Source organism: Anabas testudineus, chromosome 3, assembly GCF_900324465.2.
Source record: "Anabas testudineus chromosome 3, fAnaTes1.2, whole genome shotgun sequence".
In the NCBI taxonomy this organism is placed as follows: Eukaryota; Metazoa; Chordata; class Actinopteri; order Anabantiformes; family Anabantidae; genus Anabas; species Anabas testudineus.
Window position 1 is genome coordinate 16,112,644 of NC_046612.1, and position 23,642 is coordinate 16,136,285.

The window sequence follows — 23,642 nt, forward strand, 5'->3', positions numbered from 1 at the left end:
AATCAAGTCTGAGTGAGAGTGAGAAAAGCAGAGATGGGAAGAAATTGTGTGTGTGAATCCAACTTGGAGAGGGGGGTAAAAAAAAAAGAAGAAAAAAAGACAGAATCAGAAAGCAACATTGGCAGTGTGTGAGGGGGTTGTAGAGCGAGAATTGCAAGTGCATTAGCAGTCAGAGCACTTAGTGTGAGGAATCCATTCATTATTCATTAGCTAATTCACCATGTATAGTAATTAAAATCAGGGCCTGCTCCAAACTGGAAAGAGCTATGATAGACTGGTTTTCTATGTACAATATTTAAGAGGGCTGTTTTCAGTACTCGTGCTTCAGGGTTTTATAAATCATGTTTATGTGTTTAAAGGATCCAACATGCTGTCATAACTCTTCTAGAGCAGGAAGTACATAGTGTGACGTGTTTCTGACATGAAAACAAATCCAAAATAGAAATATGCATATGTGCAACATGACCTATAAATAATAAACCAGCGCATATTTGTTACACAGTATCTGTGGGGAGATTGCAAATTAAAAATAGAAATCCTCATTGTGAAAGTTTAAATTTAATAATCACAGCACATTTACCTCAGGTAACCTCAGATTATTTTGAGAAAGATACTTCACAACTCAAATTGCGTTGGATTTTTGTGCACAGTACGTTTATAAAAAAACTTTGTAATGCATGAATATATGTCATGCCCCAAAAACAGGCGTGTTTATTGGAGCCCAAAAAATGCTACGAGACCAATAATGTTGTGTCAATTAATAGCAAACTAAAATAGGGCGTGTTGATCATCCCCCTGTTCAGTCTGCGGGGAAAAAGAGAGGTGCTTGTTTGAGCTATATTTGAACAACAAAGTTGCTTGTTTTGGCCTTGTTCTGACAGCAGAGGTAAAGGTTGGAGTCAAAATAAGCCTACACGTTGTGTGTGTCTGTGATGTGCCTGTTTATTCTAACCAGTAGACTAATTGTCTCTGTGGCAGGTTGTTCAGATCAATGGCTATAACCTCGAGCTTCTTTTTTATTATCTGTTGACTACAGTTGAAAATCCTCCTTGGGTTGCGTGTGTGTATGTGTGTGTGTGGATAGCAGATATTATGTAGACTCCTCGTTTATAAAAGGAGAATGATCATGTATGAAAATAAATCCACAATTCCACCACAATACAGATGTGCAACAATCCCAATAATGATGATTTAATCATTCGAATTGTGCACATTCGCATGCTAATGTGTAACTTAATAAACCTTTAACAGAAAACAAGTCTACAAAATCACCAGCTTATAGACACCAATTACAAAACACTGAAACCCAAAGCAATGCATGTTTTTCTCTATTGAAAATGCATACCACACAATAGTGAAGCTACATACAGCATATCCTTGTCATAAAGACGTTTACATGTGTTCCTCTAAGCACTCAATGTGTTGTGGTTCTCGTAGAAACAAAAGCTCCTGTTTCACACATATACTGCTTAACATAGAAATTACATGGTATTACCTTCCAACGATGGAAAGCACTAAAAGATGAACAGAGACAATGAGGAACAAAATAGACTAGTCACTTTTTTGGACAAAGCAATGAGCACTTCTCACCAAAGCTGCTGCCAAAATGGGAAAAATCCCATCACATGTAGAAATTCTAAGTGTGAGAGGCTGCTTTGTCAACAAAAGCTGTAATTTATAGCGTTACATCTTCTGCTTCTTTTGCCTGTTTAGTATCTGAGGACAGGGCGTACTGTCCAAACAATTCATTAGTATAGAAACAGCATCAGACTATCAGTCAGGATTTGAGTCAGTGATACTTATCGTTGGTCAGGGTGTGTGCACGCTTGCTTTCCCGAAACATACACTGATGATTCAGGCCCGCTTCTGTGTAAATAGAGTGTCCAAAACCTAAGAAACACCTCTTAATATAATGCAGTCCACAACCCACTGTGACCTCAATGAGAAATGTGTAGCACTATTATCACCTTTCTGACAGCAGGAACAAAAACTGAGAAATTGTAACATGTCAAAGAAGAATTCATTACAGAGCTGCTGCACTGGATTGTGCAGGTGTCCCTAATGAAGAGGCCAGTGAGTGTATTTACTGACTGTTTCATATCAACAGCTAATTATTGTTCATTTGTAGAAGTTCATATTTCCTGCTCACAGGTGCCTCTCACCTTCACAGCGATGCTGGAGAGGGAACTGTGTCTTCAGTTAGCATATCTGGTCCCGTGTCATGATTTTAAGTGGATGTAAGTGACTAGCACACGAGTGAGTGGAAGATGGAGGGAAATCGACAGATGTTGGCTGAAGTCACTGTTGCTCCTCTCTCTCTCTCTCTCTCTGCCCTGGTGTAAAAGTGGTTGTTGATCCCTTGCATACAGATGGCATTACACAAGCAATCCTCTAAACGGCTAAAACGCGCTAACATGCTGGTGTCTGGAATGGCCTGCGTCTATCTCCAGCGCCTTTGCAATGTCAAACACCTTTTTTTTTTAATCTCCCGGCCGAGAGCCTTAGTTTTGGCATATGGTTCAGAAGTATTACCTTTAACTTGAGTTCTACAGTAAATGGATTGAATTGGATTTTACATATAGTGGGATGTTGGTAAGAGGAGGGTACAGGAGAAGAAAATAGAAGTGCCACTTTGGAGCTGCTTGCAGATAGTCTGCACTGACGAATCAATGCCTAATGGAAATGATTGCTTGAATGCACAATTATCTTAATAAAATAGGACTTTGATGTGGCATCCCTCCTCTGGTTGCCTCCCTCGTTCCTTGGTGGTAGATTGCCCTGAACTTAGGACGATTAACCTTGAACACTGTGGGAAAAGCAGAAGCCCACAAGATTTTCAATAATTTAATTATCCCTGCTGCTGCACATCTCAGAGTTCACTGCCACATTCTGTGCCTCCCCACTTACTGATAGATCAGGTCTTTGTTGTGCAAATTCCTATTCACTGTATCCTACCTTACCATTCAAGCTCTGTTACTGTACAGATAGCTACTTTATAATTTAACAAGTGAGGTGTTACCATTGTTCTACCTTGTCATCCAGCAAACCCAACTGATCAAGCAATGCATATGTTTCTACGATTCATGTATGTATGTATTGGAGTAGCCTGACTAATATCTAAAATGCATGTGCAAATTGGTTTGAGACTGATTAGGTGTGGCTGCAAAGAGCCACTGTAACTGTGATAGAGGTGTGAAAAAATCCATTCAGCTGCAGCTGCAACGTAGGAGTATGAATTGTAATTTAAAAAGTCGGCATTTTGCTGAGGTCATCACACGAGAGAAACAACTGGAGCACACTGAATGACTTGCAAGCTTTAATGGTGCAAACAGACTACTGTTTTCGTATCAAATCTGTCAAAATAGACAAAGGCAACGAGCAAATGAATATGTAATTTACCTAGATTAAGTGCATAATTGTCAAGTTGAACAGGATATGCGTCAGACCAGTCAGCGATTTCAATGTCTGGACTTTGGACTTATACTATACTGTAAACTATACTTGTACTATTAATCTCACATTATAAATAAGTCTTTCCTTGCAACATACACAACATTTATTCAGTTGTCAGTCAGTTTGGATGGTGTGTTGACAGCGAGACATTGTCAGTATCCAGCCAAAGATTGTTTGTGAAGGCGAGAAATCACTCTTGGACACCATAGCTTTGCCACAAGTGGGCTTTGTGTTTTAGTTTGTTCAACTACTACAACAGATCGGTGACTCCAAGGAGTCTAGACAAATTCTGCAGTTGCACATTTCGTGTCAGTTTCTGGAGAATCTCACATTTAGGCCCTTATGAATGAATCATTATAATATTATCAGCTTTCAATACAGCAGGTCAAACTGTGACCCTTCTCTTGTAGCTGTCGGATACTTTCTGAACCACTGTGCTTCTGTAGGGCTGATGGATTTAGATTAAAGTTAAACTGTATAAATCTTAGTCAGGAAATTCCTCCTGAGAGCAGAGGCCAGTCAAGAACAATGTCATGGGTGAACCTACAGTTTGGAGTTTAGTACCTTGGTTAAGCATCCGGCCAAGAGTATTTCTAAAATGTTTGGAAGAAATCCTCAGGAAACACAGTGACAACGTGTCAGGACCAGCACCAACTCCCTATTGCAGAACCCTGTTTCTCTGAGGTGACGGTGGGACCTTGTTTTACCACCTCAGACTGATTTTGTTGATTAATGGCCAAGTCCAGAACAGCTGCAATGATTTATTGTTTTCTCTTTTCTGTCTTTTTTGTACTTGAAACTCGGGACAATAACAGCTCCGTGAGTGGCATGTTCATTTATTCAGGTTGAGAAGCGTGTGCTCTTGGTAAGGTGTGGGAAGGGCTCGTGCTGATGTTCGAGTGCAGCAGGGAGCTGCCAGTCATCCGCTGAACAACCTACTTGACAAAAAAAGTTGATGTCCATTGATCATCACAAGCCGCACTAAATTGCGGGCCATGCTGGCACGGATCCATTCTGGGAAAAACAAACCATTACTGTACCACACATAAACAATTAAGGTGGCTTACTCAAAGTCTGCTTCCAGCTAAAAGTCTGTCATTCTGGCAATTTTGTCTGAGATGACTGAAAAGATAATGACGCCTTTTAAGAGCTACACGTCAGAGTAGGTCTCATTTTTACCACCTTGACAGTGTCATTTCTGCAGCTTATTACCATCACATTAAGTTATCATGCTCATTATGGATTCTATATTTTGATTAAAAACAGCAACACATGATTAAGTTAAATTTTAGACAAAGAGTCTGTTCAGACAGATTTAGGCAAAGAAAGTTATTTAATTATTGCCGTGGCCTTCAGTCTAGGGATCAACTGTAAGTCTAGGGACTGTGATGAAAAATGGTCTGATCACCTAATAGGAAAAATGTGCCATAAATCAACAATGTAACAGTAATTGACCAACTGCACAGAGATGACAAACTACTGTAGATTCCTGTGTGACCAATGTAAATGAGGTGCTTTCTAATTTGATGTTAACTGAAGTCAAAGAAACATTTCTAGTAACGCTGAGAACAGTTATTATGGCTGAGTGGCAGCTTTCTGTTGGTTGTGTTGTTTTGTTTTTTTGTTGGGGGGTGGGGGGGTGGGGGTGTTACATGAATGCGCATGTTTTTCTTTCTTGACCTCATCTCTTGTTCTTTTTACACTGTGCACCTTCTCTTAGTACATCTGATATGAGATCACAGTTGTTGCTGTGTCTCCACCCATGTCTACACCTAAGAAACGGTTTGAAGGTTAACACGGTTTTCTTTCATCCTACACACTGTTTACACAGACACACACACACACACACACACACACACACACGCACTACCTCTCCTCTGTCTCTCACACACGTTCAATCAGTTACACATGTACAGGTGTCTCATGGGGCCTCCTTGCAGTGCTGCACTTTCCTCTGGATATTCCTTAAACAGAAAATACGAGCTCGAGGACTTGGACGAGGGCCAGGCTTGTCTCCTCAATTTTGGGTCATAAACGCGGCCTCTGCCCAAGGACTGCAGGGCCTTTAAAACAGGACTCAGCTTGATTGGACATACTTCTGTTACTCTGTCCTGACTGCTAGCAAGCCAGCTGATCAGAGAGGCAGAACAAAGCCGGTCTCTTACAAGCTAGTCGGCTCTCAACCTCTTGTACAATAAAGAGGATATATTAAAGAAAAGAAAAAGGACTTCAGACTTTGCTGCTTGTAGATGGTGAAAACTGGAAACTGCTGTAAAGACAGAAACACAGGGATGTATTCAGCATCAGCAGTTCAATTCAACAGGGAGCGCAGCATCAGGATCAGTGATGGAGGAAAAACAACATTCAAATTCTACACTGAGAGTTTCGAGTAAAAGTTCAGTTTGGAGTCCCAGTGTATTCTGCATACGGCCTCACTCACACTGGTGTTTTCAACGTCTAATTTGTTCATGAATATTACAACATGCAACATTTGGCTCATGAATATGAAATAGATGGAACCACAGGCTCTCCCCATAATCAACAGTCGACACACACAGTCCATCGTGAGCTCCCTAGCTCTGCGGCAGCATTTTCTCTGGTGCATTTTAGCCAATCACAGCCGATCATAGCCATGGCAGAATGTCAGTGTTGGTACAAACTGTCCCGTGAACGCGCCTTTTTATCGCCAGGGATATTTTAGTGGATCACAAGTCTCCTGTCTCTCCTCCTCTTTTTCACTTCGTTTCTCTCATAGAGACAGACAAAGCGTATTTACAGTGTGACAGTCCTGAGACACCAACTTTCTCTAGCATGGAGCTAAAAAATGTGATTGTTTTATTTACTGCTTGTTGGATAAACTGTGTGCTCGCTGTAGAAACAATGAAACATGATGCGGAGCCCAACAGCTAATGCACCAACAATCTCTGTCCATCCTTTTTTTTTTTACGCCGCCTTAAGCCACATGGCTCTGCTCCAAGATGGCCATATGCCCCTTAGCCTAGCTGCTCTACGCTATTTAAATGACTCATGATACATAGTCTGCATATCATTAGATATTATCAAAGAAACATGACTGGATGATGCTAATAGACAATTTAGTGCATAGAAATATTGATGTTTGTCTGCCACGACTCGTGGTTTTAATTTTTTGAAATCTTTCACAGTGGTAATTTTCAGGGCTGCTTTACTTTTATTATCATTTGATCCACTGTTTTGTGAGAGATCACCATTTTCTAAACAAAATAAGTTTGTTTAGAAATGCCAGTGACAGTTTTTGCACCCAAGCAGACTCAAAATTGTTCATTTTTGTTCCAACCAACATTTTAAAAAAGCCATAATAATTTTAGCCCTGGTAATTTGTTTTACAGTGAAAGAGTTGGTTATTTCAAATCACTTTTCAAGCAGAAATTGGACACATTGATAGTTTCAGCAACTTAAACAGTTAGTTGGATAAAACAAACTATTTCAACATGTCACTTTGGGCTTTAGAAAACATAAATCTTTTGAGAAAAATGTATCACTGCTTTTGATAATGGGTTGAGATGAATCCTTTTCTTTCTCCCATGATTTTTAAACCATCAGCTTAACTCAACATTACATTTTGGTGAAGCTAAAAACACGTCGTCGTGACAAAAAGCACAGTCCGATTTTATTCTTATTATCAGGTATAATGAGACTCATACAGTAACCGTGAGGAAAGAACAGCGGATAAAATGATTCTGTTTCCTAACAGGACACACAAACTACCTGTGTTACTATCTATATCCAGGACAGATGTGCTTTCTCATTCGTTGAGATGGCAGGACCTGCTAACTGCAGCACAATTGATAGGCAGGTTAGTCGAGCCGTGCCACAGTTTCTAACCTCATTAACTGACCCGTATTGTTAGTCATCTTCATTACCAAGGTGTGAATGAGACAAAGACATGTGGCTTCCCCTCCGTTTGTGCCTGTATTCCCTGCCAGGATAATTAAAGTCCAGGCAACAGGTGCTGGTTAGATGAGCCTGCAAATCTTATCAGCAGTGTATTCTCTGAGACATATACATATAAACTGTTAATGATCTTCAAGTGTAACAAATAATTATGTTAGAAACCACTAGACCTGCCGCTAATGATTATTTGTATTGCATTCTACAGTACATTGCACATTCATAACTTTTCTTAATGTGGGGAGGTGCTGTCAGAGGCTTCTGTGACACAGGCTCAATTTACTTGACATGAGTACAGAAATAGCCATGCAAATGCATGCATCATATTGTTATACTTAATAAAAGTTATTAGACTAAATTTGGTTTTGATAAAGACTCAATGAGATCAGAATTACCCCTCTCTCCAGTGAGTTAAACACGTTAGAGGCAGCCAGAAACTTTTTTTTTTTTTTGCCATTATTACTTCAGCGCCAGCTGGATACTTAACCATAACTTAATACATTTCACTACAACTGTAAGGGACTTTGTGGCATTATTGAGGAGACAAGACACAAACAAAGGCATCATAAGAGCGTTTGTGTTTTCTTCCCTTTTGAATTTGAAGGACAAAATTCTCTCGTGGCAAACAATAAGGTTCACCAATAATATATTAGTGCATGGCAACAAGAGAACAAGATGTTCTAACAGCCTGGTTCAAGCCCAGAAAACACAGTGTTGAAGAAAGTGTTATCATAAAAAGGGAAAAATGCAGCAGAGGCAACTCTGAGCCACGCGCTAAAGAGGCAATCTTGTCAGCCTTACAAGTTTCCCTTCTCGGTTTAGTAGTGTATGACTTGGCACCAGCTACTGGAGTTTCATCTTTGCCAATTAAGCCAATCTAGAATATTCTAGCAACTAGAATGTGTCTTGTTTGCCAAAGCATTAATGAACTAGATTATATATCATTTAATTCTTAACACTGATTTGGGAACTCCCTTCATTGTGTCAATGAATCACTGTCTGTTCCTGGTGAGTTGCAACATGAAAGCCCATGCATGCATGCATGACTTCAAGTAATGTTAAGATATTCTCATCAAAGAGATCTGAGCTAAATGAACTGGCAGGAGATAAAATGTGTATTAATATGTGGGGAATTAGATAAATAGGGGGAAGTTAAAGAGAGGGAGACAGAAAAAGGAGGGTGGGGGGGGGGGCACCGAACATGAGAGAGATAGAGACTCATCATGACAGTCATCACTTCAGCTATTATCCCTAATTCTCTAAGGGAATATCTCAGTAAGGCGGAGTAAATTTGAGGCTGATAAGAAGACAATGAGATTTGCCCGGGCTTTGAGGCAAAGCCCTTCCAAGGGCTTGCTTTCACCTACTCTGGGTTTGAACTTGAGACATCAAATAACACTTGGTCTGGTGCAAGTTGGACTTTGCTGTGAACTTATGTTTTGAAATGTCACAAGGACGCGCCGCGTAAACTGGGCGGAGGTCTGAAATTCCCGGCGTACGCTGCCTGCGGCCTGTGCGCTGCGAGGATTTCATTCTCTGCCCTCTGTCAGTCTCTGACCACAGAAAAGGTTAAAGAGAGAACTGTAACATCTCCATCACCATCCAGGAGATTCCTTGTGGTGCAAAGCTGTGGGCTGTGACAGCAGGAAGCGTTTAGTTTGTTCCTCTCACAAAGGAAAGAGCTAATGAAACTGTGCGCACACATTGACGCCCACCAAAAGACGAACGTTACAGCCTGCAAACTGAAATAGTCTTGTTAGTGTTCAAATGCACAACATGTATACAGTGTATCTGTGGAAGCTGGTAGGCTCACTGATTATTCCTGATTCCAGGCTTTGTGTTTTTCTTTATAATTAGAAGCTCCATTTAAGTGTGAGCACATGATCCAAAATCTCACTTGCTGTGGGGTTAAAAGAAAGCCTGACCCAAATTATCCGCAGCATCTCTATTCTGCGTTCCAAAGTTTCACTTAAACCATATTCTTGCAAAGATTTAATTGGAACATACTGACCATACAGATGGACAGAGGGGAGATGGATTTTCAGTGTAGGAGTTTAGAAGTTCTGTGAAAGTTTGAAGCCTGCCTTTTCAGATTCATTGTAACAGCTGTGCATCCAAGCTGCTGTCCTCCATTAAAGAACAGGAGCCACCTTTCAAACATGAGCTGACTGAATGTTGGATATTTACAGCGGAGGTTTACAAATTCGTTGAGCTCCAGATTTCTTAAAGCTACAGTACAGTATGCAGATTCTTTAGAAACACTGTGCCCAGCTCTTCGCGGCAATAAGAAGCTACAAAAACCTGCCAGTCCATCAAAAAATGTGTGGACTTCTCTAATTAGAAGGGGCGAGCCTCACTCAAAAACCATTAGAGGAGCAAATTTCTGCACCGCTCTTCAATGAATCTGGGCCACGGAGGCCTTTGACAGCATTAGTTTTTTTTACAATATGTAAAAATTGTTGTCAGCAAGATACATATATAAAAGCTTATTCAGGGATGTCTTAAATCTCCCTTTAAAGTAAATATGCTTTGGTACCCTTGGGACAAAGGCACAGGGCACCACTCTTGTGGCCTGCTAGTGCACAGAGATGCTTCCTACCCTCCAGTGTAGCTCTGTTAAACAAATCCGTGTGATATGACGGTTGTGTCACTTTTCATTCTGATGTATCATGGGAGAAATGTGTTGTTTGATGTCTGTCTGTAACTGCAACGTCCTTTGTTATTAGTGTCTGTCAGCTGCCACAGACACACAAAGAATCTCAGAGAAGATAAAAAAAAAAAAAAAATCTAACTAACAAGACTGACAGCCCACCAAGTAACTCAGGTTTCTGCAGAAACGTTACATCCCAGCGAATTCTGATTTGATTTGACTTGTAGGTCAAAGATGTCGAGACATCCAGGTTAAAACTGGGTCAAATTTGGGTGAGTTTTCTTAAATGTCAGATTATTTTACAGAACTTTAGTGAGTGGATGTGAACTTTTAAGGTGTTGCTCTACATTGATATAGCCACTGGAAAAATCTAATTAAGCATCAGCTGAATGTTCTGCATGTGTAACCAGGGCTAATATACAAAAGAAAAGAGGTTTAGTCCAGCATCTGGACGTCTAGACAGCCTGTTACCTAAAGAGCAATAACACCACGCCTACCCACTGCAATAATAGCTGACCTTTCCTGAGTGTCTCTGGTATTGAGAGAGAAGGTAGAAAAATAAAGATTCAGTAAAAGATCTGTTTCATTCTGAACTTAACTAATGAGAGTGTTGGGATCAGATCCAACATGAAACCAGGTAACGCACTCCCGAGAAACAAAATCCCATGATGCACAGCCTTCTGTGCTTTCTTGCAAACTGTTGTGATTATATTCATATTTCTACACTCTTGAGAAAACTTTTGAAATGGTTCAAAAAAAGCCGTGAAAGTGTTGTATAAAAGCCATAATTGCCTTTTGGACATTGTTTGCTGTGATTATGCATTTTTCCGAGCAGTGGGCGGTACTCAGCTGTGGCTCACATCACAGAACCGCTGAACCTATAATCATAGAAAATAATGTTGACTCAAGCATTATTGCTAAACTGTATATGTGTAGGTTGTTGGTAATCTGTAGAGGGATCTATAAAGGGCGTTATGGCATTTGCAGAAAGTGGCTGGTTGCTGAAAAGGCAGAAACATGGTACCCGTAGCCTGAACATACTCTTTCTATCAGAGGCTCTCGCTGGAGTTGATGTTGCTGCAGGCCACTGCAGACACATGGCATACCACACAGATGGTGAAATAAAGCACCAACGGCTGCAGTCACAACAGTGAACGTGTCATGATGACATTTGTGCCATAAGTTGTGATTTTTTTTTGCAGGCATCGACGCTGTCTTTCTGCATAAGACACACTTAATGTTAATAAACAGTAGTGGATTAGCGGCACACACAGATACGGGCTCTTCATACATCACCACATTAATATTTGTTGATGTAGAAATGCAGACTCGTGAATGACACAGAGCAGGATTCACTGAATAATCCCCTTTCTGGTGCACAAAGGCGTAGCTTAATCTGCTACAGTGAATACTAAGTCTCTCCAGCCTGGCATGCGTTGGACTCTTTCACACCCGAGCAGTCCAACTCATTCAGATTGGCCTGTCTCTTGACTCGACACAAACACATGTTTTGTGGAGGTACTACTGGAAAGATACAGAGCACTATCTATCAAAATGGAGCCAGCTTGTAGTCAGTCTAATCTCAAGCTGCATCCCACTTGCTTATTTATGTCACACAGACAAACTGTACAACTGCATACAGAAATGGGCAGTCTTTCTTTATTAAGATAAAAAAGCAAAGGCCTGGATGAACTGTGCTGTTTTTCATTTTATCCAGACAGAACCTCAGCCATAAATTACTGCCACCCCCAACACCAATACTCATATCACACATAGAAATATGCAGAAGGCCAAGACGACAATATAAATTGATGAAACAACAGAAAAGCTCCCCGTGCGTAGTAAAGCATATTCCTCAACAACACAGACGCCCCTCATCAACGGACAAAAGCAAACCTGAGATGGAGAAGACAGTCATTTGAAAATGAATCAGCATTTCTGCTGATAACAAGTAGATACTGAAGGCTTTCAAAAATTGGCATTAATCTATTTTCAACACAGAAATAGATTCTGTAGTTTCACAAAGACCATTATAAAAATAAGGGTTTAGAATGATCAGAACAGTCACTAAATAAAATGCAGAAGTTCGACCCAATGAGCATTGAATCTATGGCTGCAACAATATCCTGTTTTCATTAGGGATTAGTCTGCAGTAAAGGTTTTTGTCTTGCTTTAGTTGATGACATAGAGAAAAATAACATTGCTCATCACAGTTTCCCAGAGCTTCAGGTGATGTGTTTATGTTTATGTGTAGTCAATATATAATCATATAAAAACAAAAGATTTAAAAAAAATCCCATCTGACATGTAGAAACCAGATAACATTTGGTATTTTGCTTGATGAATTATGTGAATGTTATTTTTTTTTTTTGCTCCATTACTCATTTACTGACTAATCGTTTCAGCACTAAATGAATCCTACATGCCTACAGTTAATTTTAGTGACATCGTAGGATGGCACTGAACATAATGGGACTTTAAATACTGCAACAAGCATTTTCTATTGTTGGAAATGTCACGCTGAAATCACACTGAGGCTTGGCTACCGCACCAGTGAACTGTAATTTTGTGTTTGACCCATAAACAACAAGGGGGGAAATTAGTTGGGAATCCTAGTTCGACTGACGGGTCATTTTATCTGAATGGCAGAAAGAACCAATATGCAGTTTATTCCACGCAGGTATGTGACTGATCCTTAAAATTACTCAGTGATTAACATCCCACCATGCTTGGTGTTGTGTGTAAAAACCCAGGGCAGACCCAGCTGCTCATTATTTTGCCTCCTGTGGCTGGAGGAGAAATGCGTGACTTTTATAGAGGGCTGAGTGTTGAAGCACATTCTGCTGGTGCCTCTGTGATGTGCCGTACATTGTTTGACTTAATGACGTTGAAACATCTTGAAACAAAATAATCACCTGGAATGAAGATGCATATATTTCTGAACAAGGCTCTATAAAGCGACTCACTGCAAATGTCTTTCTGTAGTGTAAGAAGGCAAACCCTAACCCTAACTTGTCAGGAGAAATTTAGGTAGCAATATTGTGATGGGACTGCATCAAATAAAGCCCTTATTAAACATAAATTACCTCTTTTACGCAGCAGGTTGTCCAAGAACAAAAGCGATGGTTTACTGAGGAAAAAAAAAACCTAGGATGTTGAGATGAGTCACTGTTCACCCTGTTCTGAACCAGTGGTTGACTATACGTGTATCACACATGAAAAGAAATCTATTCGCCCAAGTGCTTATTTCCCACAGTGAAGGCTTCTGTCAGAGCTGTTCTGGTGAGTGGTCCTGGCACAGTTTTAAATCCATTCAGTCCCTCAGTGAGCAGGTAAATGCCAAAAGCTACACCGCCTGTCAGGATGATCACATTTCTTATGCCTGGGTGTTTCTGTCCTGATGACGAAAGAATGGTACCAGGTGACAAACCCAAATCCACAGGCCACCACAAGTAAGCACCCAGCTAATGGTCAACAATGGATTATTTAGTGTTTAGTTATTACTTAGTGACCTAAAAGCCCATATAAACACTTACAGTGTTGGTGTGTGACCATAATTTTAGCAATTAGCAGTGTATTAAAAGTGCTCTGAAAGTTTGAGGTATCTGCAGTTTTCAGATATGAAGCTAAACTTGATGCTAATTTAAAACTGCAACTCTAACTCCTGAGAATTAACGCTGAAGTACAAGCTATTTTATGTCTTTGTGGAGAATTTTACCACAAACGAACACAAGTAATAACTTGATTTAACAGATTTCTATACATCAAATTCAGTAAATTCCCTATTTATTCATCAGCTCGGTCAAACAGGCTACAGGTCAAATTTAAGAAGCAAGTACGTGTGCAAATGTTGTGGCAGCTCACTTTAAATGACAGACCCATTCTTAAACACTCAGACTGTGTCCTTCATTTTACAGCAGGTCGTTAAGTAGCCAGATGTGAATATGGAAGTGCACACTTGAGGACAAACTGGTTTAGATTTAAGTGCAAAGCTTTTGGCTGCAGCAGGCACCAGCAAATTTCAGATGTGATGTCTGCTCTGAATGCAGCTCCCTCTACCCATTTTAACCAACACACAAGTATTTTCAGCATCAGGGCATTTTCAGCACCTCCCACTGATGGACAGCTCCTATTCACATATTTTCTCTTAAAGGGATGTTTTGCCAAAGCGACATTGCCAGGACTTGAACAGTTTATGTATTATTAAACTGCACCCAGAATTTCTAGTTATCCCAGTTTGTAGGGGGAAGAAATGACAAGCTCAATTTTTTCTCGAAGGTGAATCACCCATGGGTGGCTTTGCTGGGGTTTTGCAGATATGCTAGGTCAACACACAGCTGCATAGAGAGAAAGAGATGAAATGTGCAGGAGGTCTGGGGAAGAACAGATTCTCTTTAAAAAAAAAAAAAAAAGAAAAAGAAAGGAAGCTTGACCTGAAGCTTTTGCTATGACACACTCCCACTCAAAGCAGCCTTCCTGTGGGCTAGCCTGCCCACCTGGCCAATAAGGCGCTCTTTTTGCTGCAAACGTGAATGCTGAGAATACCTGAACTGAATTTGAATTACCATATGACGTAGGCCTTTCTCTAGCAGTAATGTCCTGCTGGCAACAGGGACTACCATACAGTCTGTACCAAGCGCTCAAACGCACAATTTGTTGCACCAGCCACCCCCCCCCACACACCTCCTCAACCCCCTTTCTGTTCCTATCTATCTTATCTACATCTCTCTCTCTCTCTTATATATATATATATATATATATATATATATATATATATATATATATATATATATATATATATAGCTCACCCACAAAACGCGCATAATCGCTCACACACGAAGCAGGATGCGACAGCTATCACAAATCACCTATAGAGGCTATCAAGATGAAAAGGGGACATATAAAAAGTATCTTTCTTTACACTGAGGTTTGTGAGTCAACATGAATTCACTGGTTAAATAGGGATGAATAATCGGTCTATACAGGAATATGAATATGAAGGGCTGAATCCAAGAGGATACTTACGCATCTTCTCGAATGAATCAAACGGAGGTTGAGAAAAAACCAGCAGGGCCCCAGTCCCCGTTTTCAAGATTTGATGTACGACCGAGGCACAAATCTCCATGTGAAAGAGATCGGAGGCTGCTGCAGTCCGCGTCCCTCTCGATCACAAGTCAAGATGCTCGCCTGCGAAAAATGCCAAACATTCAGAAAGAGTTGCGCGGATCCGCGGCGTGGTCACCATTCCCTCGGATGGAAAATGTGCGATGAGCTCCGTTAGAGGACCAGCAGTAGTCCCCCGGACTTGACAATATTCCTCTGGACAGAGGAGAAAATCCCGCAGAGTTTTTGATGGGGGATCAAGTGTGTGTATAGGCCCCTCTCCCCCAAAACCAGTCTCAGTCTAAAACTGACTCCCACCGGTGGTTTCTTCTTTTCAAAGATCGCCAAATCAAATTGGACTGGAAAAACAAACCAAAGTGTTTCGATTCTTTTGGATTTGGCACTCTGGCTGTGTCTCTTTTCCTGCGTGGATCCCTTTCTCTGAGCAGAACAGGAAAACCATGACAATTAACAATTACCTATTTACAGCACTGATAAGGTCAGCGCGCAGAAAGATGTGCAGGAGCGTCCTCCAAACAAAAATAAAAAAAAATAATAATAATAATAATACAAAAAAAAAAAACGAGAAAAGCCAAGCTGATAACGCCTATTGGATAAAATTAAGGATATCCGTCCCACTGCAACCATCACACGCGTAGCATCAGGACAAATGGGTTGCCATAGGCTGCTCTAGATGTCTCAGAGCGTGTGCCATACATCGTCTGGAGAAGAATCCACGAGATTGTCTATGTCTCCCAAAGCAAACCGGTGTATTCATTACATAACCTGAACTATTAGTAGCCCGATCATTCCGCTTGTCGGGGAGAGTGGGTCCGATCCCGGTGGTTCGGTGGCAGCAGCATCAGCAGCATCAGCAGCAGCAGCATCATCCGTGTGTTGCAAATGAAGCGGGGCTTTGCCACCGGCTCCTAACGCTTCCCCCGCTCGCTGCAGTCCATGACTTGAATAGCGAGCACGTTGAGATCACGGTCTCCAGGCACGGATGTGTGCGAGTCACGTGTGTGTGTGTGTGTGTGGCTATAAGTGTAGGTAGATGCGCGCGTGTGTAGGCGTGAGCGTGTTCCTGTATTGCCCAGGGACCACTTCAACTCAGACCACTTTGCCTCAGCGGCCAGCTGCCTATTTAAATCACCCAGCGGTCGTTAATTATCAGAGATCAATAGCATTAACGCATAAAGCCCAGATCTGATGTCTCTCAGTGTGTGTGTGTGTGTGTGTGTGTGTGTGTGTGCGTGGGCGCGCGTACACGTGTGATTCAGTTGTTGATGAGGTATGGTTGCCACCTACAGGCGTTAGTCTCCATCCAGTCATCCAAAACAGACCGTTTCCATAGTCTGCATCCACACATAAATTCCCATTCAACACGTCTTATCAGGTCTCCTCCACAGTAGAAGTACAGATAAATCCTGTTACAGAGTAAATCAGAATTAGTTCTAAGCTGACTAAAACTGCAGACGGTTTATTCCTCCTAAAATGTTGTCAGAAGCAGACAAACTTCAACCCGGAGAACGTCTGCATGTTGTGTTCATGGCACATAACATGTGCCCGCCGGGCTCATGCAAAGGAGCAACTCTCCCTCCCGTGCCACACCAGCATGGCAGACAGGTCGGTACTGTAGCAGAGGAGGATTAGAGACTTGCAGACAAGTGAGTGTGAATTCATTTGATCTGAGATGAACAGCCTGTCTCATTAGATGGTATAATGGACCACAAGTCAGCCTCCTGGTCATGGCGAGACCACGCTGCTCTCAAAGAGTGGAGGAGGGGGGAAGAAAAAGAGAGAGAGAGAGAGAGAGAGAGAACAAAGATGACCACAAATCAGTCTCAATTGAAACACATCACATGTTGTTGTGATCCTGCAATTACAGTTCATCCACAGAGGAGTGGAAGACCTTAAATAACCTGTTGGAGAAACATTAGCAGATGCTTCCATGCGGGCGATGATGGGTCAACGAACCCATGTTTGATGTGTAAGAAAAGGGGGCGACTCACGTACAACAGATCTTTACTGCCACCAGTTCTCCAGATGAACACCAGTGGGGGATTTTGATCAATCAGCGCTCACCTCCACCAGTATCAAAACACCAATTTAGGGAAATTGGGCTGCAATTAAGGATTCAAATCGTTAATTTAAATATCAATTTCATTACTTCGGTAGTTATTTTGTTCATTGATCATCTGTGAAATACCAGGAAATCGTCAAATGTACAGAACATTTTCCAAAGTGATTGTTTTTGGATGAATGAAAGTCTAAGACAAGTGGAAATTGTGAAGCCAGTAGGCGACATGTACGTGTAGGCTGACTCCTCTATTAATGAACTAATTGATTCCTGGACAAGAGGTTCCAGATACTCGACACTGTTCTGGTGGATCACAGCGACTCAAAACCTTATTAAAACCTATTATATTGTTTTTCTTTGTCATCTATTTATCGTCCAAACAGAAGAAGCAAACACATTCTGTAGCACGCATTATCGCTGGCTGCACAATCTTCAGAGGTGTCTTTCCTTGAATGAATAAAGTGCTACATTTGTTAGCGATGGCAGCTGCCAGGAGGTGGTCTGGGAGGATGGTGGGTGTACAAAGCACATGACTGTCATGCCAGAGACCAACAGTCCCGTCTGTGGGTAGGTTGAGGCAACAGCATCGCTTTGATTAAGGCTAGGAAAGGATTGTGTGTTTTGGTTAAATGCAAATAAACACATTGTGTCTGAAGTCACTGTGAACCACGCACATCTTTCCTTAACCTTCACCAAGTGCTGTCCGTGTTTGAGCACATCATCCACACCATTATGTTAAAATTACTTTCCTAATAAATGTATTTTGCTGTGGCCGTTTAAACATCATCTCCAGGTGTCAGTTGGGCAGACAGACCATGACAGCTGTGTATAGTACACCACCATGCAACCAAATATGACAATATGAGAAATAAGGCTTTCACTTGGTGGAGAACATGAAATCTGACACTGTCACACTTCATTCTCTTGTTCATTTATTCTCTGCTTGTCCCCCCTCCCTTTACTCTGTAGTATATTTTGTGCCATGGTAATTTGGTCTAAACCCTCACCTGATATTGCCTGTATTACCATTTACAGCATGGCCATCGGTTGAACTGCGCCTAATCGTCTTTGAGTTGTGCAATCGACTCCCGACGCCGGTTCGTAGGTTCTGAAGCTCCTGTTTTAATCAGGTAACATTTATCCAGCTTCAGTGGCTTGAATGAAAAAAACAGTTTGAACACTCTCACAAGACATTTTAGCGACATTTTCGGTATCTGTGAAAATCAGGCGTTTGCTCTTCATGAATAACTAAAAAGGCAGCTTGTCAAAACACAAGACAATTTTACATAGATTATATATGATCCTTGTCTAAGAAGCCAAATCAGTGGAAAACTCGTCTGAGAGATCTTTTTTTATTGCCTCAGATGAAGTCGGATGCAGGTTCACAAAATTGAACACTTGTGGGTTTCATATTACTTTAACTGAAGCATAGTTGAACTTTCCTCCAGTATAAATTTCCCTATGCTAATATTAACGTGGTGATAGTTACATAAACGTCCTGTAAGACTTTCGCTGTCTCCCCTACAAACACCCGAGATAGATTTGATACATTTTCTGTTATCAGCATTTTATTCATGCTTTGATGATCTCCTGAGCAGAAAAAATTAAAAATAAAAAGTGCAGGGAACAAGGGGAGGGATGCACACCCAGTGTTGCTCTAAATGAAAGCCTCAGCAGATCTGCGCAATCAAATCAATGTCAACCACACGCTGCTTCAACAATGTACTGCTTCGTTCCCATGTTTTTTCATACAATATAAATACACTAGATGGCTTAAGCCCTGTTTGAACAGAAATACTCAGTGTCAACGCCAAATACTTCCAGCCCACAAAATGATTTCTGGGCGGTAAATCAACACATGGAGTTTGAGGCATGGTTGACAGTTTGACAGCTTCTGTTACTTTCGTTTTCTATGCAAAAGGCAAAGTTGGAAATGGTTTGAACCACACTTATTACTATGCAGTTTTCATAGGGAGTCCTTTAGGTTTGGAAGTTTTGTGTCGTATAGTAAAAGTATATTAAATTCAATTTTGAATAATTAAGACAGTATTAAAATAGGATAGATAGATAGATAGATAGACAGATAGATAGATAGATAGGGCTGTCACATGATTAGCAAAAGGCACAATGTGTATCACTTTCCATTATCTTCACTAAACTTCAAATATAGTTTTCATAAAACAACTTGAAATGTGATACAAATGAGAGAGAAAGTTAAAAACGCTTTTATGCTTCATTCAATCGTTTTTGAGGAAGAATGTTCTTCGCTCTGACTTATTTAGACATGGTGGCTTTAATGTCTGTCAAACAAATTGAAGGACACAGATGGGGAAAGCTGCGTAAAACTGTTTCACAAATTATGGGCAGAGATGGCTTCAGTTGATTCTCTTTTATCCGTCATTCTGGTCTGTAGTCACTCTCTGTCAAAAAAGATTTGGCCTCTATATTTCTTTTTCTCTGTGAGACATCCCCTTTCCTTTTTCCTCCTCTCCTATCTTCCTCCATCAGCCTATTGGGATTGTTGGATCGGCTGCTGTGGTAGCACATGTCCCAGACTGCTTTCTGGGACAAACTTCAAGAAGCTGGGCTGGAAAAAAAAAAAAAAGATGGAAGTGAAAATATGGTAGAGAGAGAAGTAGAGAGAGAATCCTCTAGCACTACAGAGCCTCTTCAATTATTCAAATGGCTGCTGTCCCTCTGCACTTGTTCTCTCTGCTTGGTTTGAATATTAAAATGGCTGCCCCCAAAGAGACACATATCCAGAAGATGAAGCCCACGCAGAGAGCAAAGGCTGAGTGTGCTTGACTCCTTGCATCCCTGCCACAGCAGTCGATGAACGGGAGACTATCTATGCAACTGACTGCATGACTTTGAAGAGGGAAATATTCCTGTCACGTTTGGCCTAAATTCCATTAAAGACAGGCCGAGGGACTGCATTATTAGCATCTAGTACAGCATGCTACCTGTATCCCAACAGACAAGAGGCGCCCACTCCTCTCAGAAGTGCACAATGAAAAGGTAACAGAGAGGTTTTGATCCTGTCTTTGGGGCCTTGGCCCGGTCACCACAGCCGGATGAGATTTTTTGACACGATCATGAATTGATCGTGATAATGAGAGATTTCTATCCTCCTCACACAGTTGCTCAGATATAGGCAACTTTTGTTGTGTTACATTTTGGTCATTGTCAATAAAAGTGTGAAAAAAAAAATCCTATTATCAGACAAAATGAATTGAAGCCAGATAACCAGGCCTGGTTTTACTTCAGGTTGTGGTTTTGACCATTAAAGAGACAAAGGAGAAGAATTTGCAAAAAGTAAAGTGCACTCAGACCCTCCTGTTTTGATTTTTGTATGTGGTGTTAAATGACTTTTCTACAAATATAATGGTCATCAGACTTTTTATTAGAAAAGTCCAGAACCTCTGCAGTGTTATGTGGCACTGATTGAACAAGTCAACTATGGAGATGGAGCAACGTTCCTCAGCTTCAACAGATATTCTGACTTTTAGCAGGATTTCCTAATCAGCATGCGTAGAAACATCTGCATTCAGTTTCTGTCTCCACTCAAGTTTCCAGGTTTTCTTTAAACGTGCCAGTTTTCCGTACTTAAATTAAAGGTAGTGTGCAGGACTGAGCAACACCTTGCCACTTTCATTTTTTAGTGCTTGTGACTCAATAGAATCTCCCCCAAGAAAGAGCCTGAGGCATTTTATTTTGTATCCCTATTATTTATTTTATTTTATTTTGTTAGTATTCTGTGATCACAGTGAGCAGCGTAGGAGGATGAACCTTAATGGGACTGCGTTTCCTCTCATTACAGCAGTTCCAGATAATTGAAGTGGCATTTTTGTGTATGCATATTACACTAAAGCCCCTTTGTGGATTAAAAGAAAAAAAATTAGCCAGCTGATGAAATGGCTGCAAGGGCTGTACATGTTTTTACTCTGAAGTGAAATGAAATGTGCCACTTGAAGATGGTCCTAGGGGCAATAAGACTACTTCCTGTTTTAATGTAAAGCCAAATATAAATAAGTAAGGTTAAAAAATTGGTGGTTAATCATAACTACTAGTACAGTGTATAATTGGCATGTAATTGGACAAAGAGAATCATCCGTTCTCATTCTTTGCTATTTAACTGGAATATATTGACTGTTAGAAGTCTTTGATAATGATGGGAGAACTAATGCTAAACTAATGACCTATTTTATACATTATTTAATGCAAACTTAAGTGAAGACAAGCGAGTAAAACATGTCTGTATTTCAAGAGTCTATTTGTCAGTACAGTTTTTAAGGAATCACCTTGATTAAATGAATGCTATCAGGAAGGTGTAAAGTAAAAGCACATTTTAACCACTGATGTTAATTTGTTTCATAAATGCAGAAATATCTGAAGCAACAGTCAGACTTTTAAGTCTTTCTGGTTGGAGCTTTGCAAGGAGCTACAGGCCAATTATGCAAACTCTTTGATTCCGATTTTTGTGGCACATTTTGCAAAAGAAAGTGCATGAAAAAAGTGAGGATTAAAAAATTATATCTCGCCCTTCTCATAGGTTCTGGGAAAGATTATTTTTGGATCAGAGAAACAATGAAGACTCATGCAAAGCAGCAGTCCTCTATGCAATGCCAATATGGATATGTTGGCAAGCGGTCAAGTATGCTCCATGTTCCTATGGTTGTCGAACGCTGCTGTCCAACAGGCCTTGTTTCTCCAAGATACATTATTTTGATTAATTACACCAGGTCCCAATTGCATTTGAATGACCTCCAAAAAGTGTGCACCGAGTTCTAGTCATGTGACTTCCTGTACGGGCCCAGATTTCTATAATGCATGATAATGAGGCTTATTAGCATAAACATGAAGGCAGGTTTTTAAAATGTGCTGGGGTGTTATATATTTTATCTGGTAACTTCTTTTGACTGTTTTACTACCTCGTATGAACCTACAGAACAGCTCAGAAAGACTAAATGCATGAGGATGGTGATTAATGCAAATGCTTTAGGCACTGAGGGGTGCGCAGGGACAGCAGTTAAGGGAAATTTAGTGTGTCCTGTTATTTTGTCATAAACCCTGCGGCATGTCACAATAAAGCAAACCACAACCCGCTGAGTTGTGATGCTTCACTGTGTGTTCATCTCATACAGAATATTATATAATCTGTAGGGTGCAATTCTGAGACCTATGCATAAAACATCTTTACGCTGAGACATTTTAAGAGAAAGCCCTTAAAATTAGTATCAGTGAGTAAGTAGAGAGGATGAGTAACACACAGATTCCTTTGATACCCTTCAGAAAAATCTGATTTGGAAAGTTGTCTAATTTCAGCATGCCATTCATCCAGGATTCATGAAATTCTAATACAAATTTGTATAAAGAAACTTTCATCAGAGGGAGGTGACCATGTGCGCTTCTTGCAACAAACATCAAGCTGCAGGTTAAGATTCTGTTGTTGCACCTGCAGTAGCAGTTCAATGTCTTTCTTAATCAGAATGGATAGTGGGTGTCATAAAGGACCAAAGCAGTGACCTTCCATTTGTAGGATTGCCTCTCACACTCCGAGCCAGTCTTCTGCAACACTGATCTCTCAGTACTCATCTTTCAGAAAAAATTCTGAATGCCACACACGTTTGCATTCAAAATCAATGTTTAGAGAAAGAAGTAATCTATGGCTGGTGACTGCTCTATAGTTCACCTACAGACGCTAAAATTCTCATCTTAACAAGACATTTCTTTCCTGAAATCCTGCGAAATGGCTAAAGGATGACAAATATGATCTGGTGGTTGTATTAATCAATGCACAGGATCCGAGGTTAACATCTTTTGTGCCATAAGCAGCAACAGAGGAGCCTGGTTCTAATGTCAGGAGGAGGATATACTGTAGTCACCTACAAATAGTGACCGGGACATAAATCTATGTAGCAGCCAGACAGGCAGCACAATTAATTATGTAACTGACTAATCTAACTCCTCCATTCAACAGCCAACAAATATAATTAATAGTTGTTCTGTCTCCTGAGTTAGATAGATATCAGTTATGCAGTCCTTATTGCAGATGTTACGTTACTATAAATGCTATAGTCAATTTATCACTGATACTCGATTCCTTCTAAATCAGTATTTTCCTCTGTTGGAGGGTAGGTGAGGTTTGTGGAATGACTAAAGACCACCTGGAGACCTCTTCACAAATCAATACCAACCTCATGGTTGACGTTATCTCCTAAGAAGGGGAGTTAAGATTGATTGTCGTTAAGCACTTTACAGGATGGAAAGAGGATGAGGACGAATCATAAAACGCCCACGCACCACCTACCCATCTCTCTCAGCTGCAACAGAGTGTAGCCGATCAATAGGGACAGGATCAGCAAAAAAAATAAACATGACGAAGAATTAAATATATAAATAAACATGGAAGTAGAATAATTGCAC

The 23,642-nt window shown here is 40.7% G+C and overlaps 1 protein-coding gene across 1 annotated transcript in view; it reads right to left on the minus strand.

Moving 5' to 3' along the window:
• LOC113174646 (leucine-rich repeat-containing protein 4C-like) overlaps positions 1-15,397 on the minus strand; it is a 30,390-nt gene extending 14,993 nt beyond the window's left edge. The window contains exon 1 of the mRNA XM_026378725.1: positions 15,059-15,397. The gene's annotated coding sequence lies outside the window, so the exon portion shown is untranslated. The remainder of the gene's footprint in view (positions 1-15,058) is intronic.
• Positions 15,398-23,642: the final 8,245 nt, after the last annotated feature.